Here is a 2,533-nt window from a genome sequence, read left to right as displayed (position 1 = left end):
GAATTCAATAGTCTTCGTCATAAAAGAGCCAGCACAAGAAGTATCGAGCATGGTGCGATTGTTATCAGAAAGTCGAACTTATAAATTTTGAATAATCATCTCTCTTGAGAGCTCATGATTGGGGCATGAATATAACATTGATTTAAGCCTCCCCCAAGCTTGAGCGATGCTTTCTCCTTCGCGAGGCCAAATTATATATATATAATTGCGATCACAATGAACAAGATGCATAGGATAAAACTTCTGATGAAATTCCAATTTCGATCGTTTGTAGTTCCATGACCCCGTATCATCACATAGACTATACCATGTCAATGCATCTTCCTTCAAAGATAAAGGGAAGACCTTCTTCTTAACAACATCTCCAGTGTGATGACCTGGCTTATTAGGGATGATAGACTACTCATATCAATAAGGAATTCCTTCTTTTCCGGTAGCCCATTCGGACAGAACTCCAAAGTTAAGCGTGCTTAGCTTGGAGTAGTGTCAGGATGGGTGACCGACCGGGAAGTTGCTCCCGGGTGCGCATGAGTGAGGACAAAGTGCGCAGAAAAGACTAGTATTGATCTGTGGGGACAGTCTAGATCCCACCAGGAGTAACGACCACTAGCGAGTGTGTCCGGGGCGTTACATTCGGGTACACCTGCAAGCTTAAATAATCCACAAACTTCATCCACATATATTAGGTGCTCATCAGGATGAATTGTTCCATCTCCTGTAAAAGGATTAGCTAGCAGTTTTTCTATCATACTCAAAGGAATCTCAAAGCAGACATTTTCATTTTTAGTAGGTTCAGTAGGTTGAGGAACAACTCTTTGCTCTACTGGTCGGGGTGAAGATACCCCGAACAAGCCCCTCAGAGGATTACTTTCCATAGTAACAAGTGACAGTAAATTTCAGCACACTATATAAATTTTCCTTACCAAATTCCACCTACCAAAGGCGCTTCACTCCCCGGCAACGGCGCTAGAAAAAGGTCTTGATGACCCACAAGTATAGGGGATCTATCATAGTCCTTTCAATAAGTAAGAGTGTCGAACCCAACGAGGAGCAGAAGGAAATGATAAGCGGTTTCCAGCAAGGTATTCTCTGCAAGTACTGAAATAAGTGGTAATAGATAGTTTTGTGATAGGATAATTTGTAACGAGCAATAAGTAACAAAAGTAAATAAAGTGCAGCAAGGTGGCCCAATCCTTTTTGTAGCAAAGTACAAGCCTGGACAAACTCTTATATAGAGAAAAGCGCTCCCGAGGACACATGGGAATATCGTCAAGCTAGTTTTCATCACGTTCATATGATCCGTGTTTGGTACTTTGATAATTTGGTATGTGGGTGGACCGGTGCTTGGGTACTGTCCTTACTTGGACAAGCATCCCACTTATGATTAACCTCTGTTGCAAGCATCCGCAACTACAACAAAAGTATTAAGGTAAACCTAACCATAAAATGAAACATATGGATCCAAATCAGCCCCTTACGAAGCAACGCATAAACTAGGGTTTAAGCTTCTGTCACTCTAGCAACCCATCATCTACTTATTACTTCCCAATGCCTCCTCTAGGCCCAAATAATGGTGAAGTGTTATGTAGTCGACGTTCACATAACACCACTAGAGGAAAGACAACATACATCTCATCAAAATATCAAACGAATACCAAATTCACATGACTACTAATAGCAAGACTTCTCCCATGTCCTCAGGAACAAACGTAACTACTCACAAAGCATAATCATGTTCATAATCAGAGGGGTATTAATATGCATATAGGATCTGAACATATGATCTTCCACCAAATAAACCAACTAGCATCAACTACAAGGAGTAATTAACACTACTAGCAACCTACTAGTACCAATCACGGACTTGGAGACAAGAATTGGATACAAGAGATGAACTAGGGTTTTGAAAGGAGATGGTGCTGGTGAAGATGTTGATGGAGATTTCCCTCTCGCGATGAGAGGAGCGTTGGTGATGACGACGGCGACGATTTCCCCCTCCCGGAGGGAAGTTTCCCCGGCAGAATAGCTCTGCCGGAGCCCTAGATTGGATCCGCCAAGGTTCCACTTCGTGGCGGTGGAGTTTTGTCTGAGGAGATGGCTTATGATTTTTTTTCCTCATCGAAAGACTCTATATAGCAGAAGATGGCCATCAGAGGGCCACCAGGGGCCCACAAGGTAGGGGGCGTGCCTAGGGGGTAGGGCGCGCCCCCACCCTCGTGGGCAGAGTGTGGCCCCCCTGGTGAACTTCTTGCGCTCAGTATTTTTTATATATTCTGATAACGTCTTCCGTGAAGTTTCAAGACTTTTGGAGCTGTGTAGAATAGGTATCTAATATTTGCTCCTTTTCCAGCCCAAAATCCCAGCTGCCGGCATTCTCCCTTTTTATGTAAACCTTGTAAAATAAGAGAGAATAGGCATAAGTATTGTGACATAATGTGTAATAACAGCCCATAATGCAATAAATATCAATATAAAAGCATGATGCAAAATGGACGTATCACGCCACCCCTCGAAGCTGCAACAATCACCGCGC

This window comes from Triticum urartu, chromosome 3 (assembly GCF_003073215.2).
Source record: "Triticum urartu cultivar G1812 chromosome 3, Tu2.1, whole genome shotgun sequence".
NCBI lineage: Eukaryota > Viridiplantae > Streptophyta > Magnoliopsida > Poales > Poaceae > Triticum > Triticum urartu.
This window is presented reverse-complemented; position numbering follows the sequence as displayed.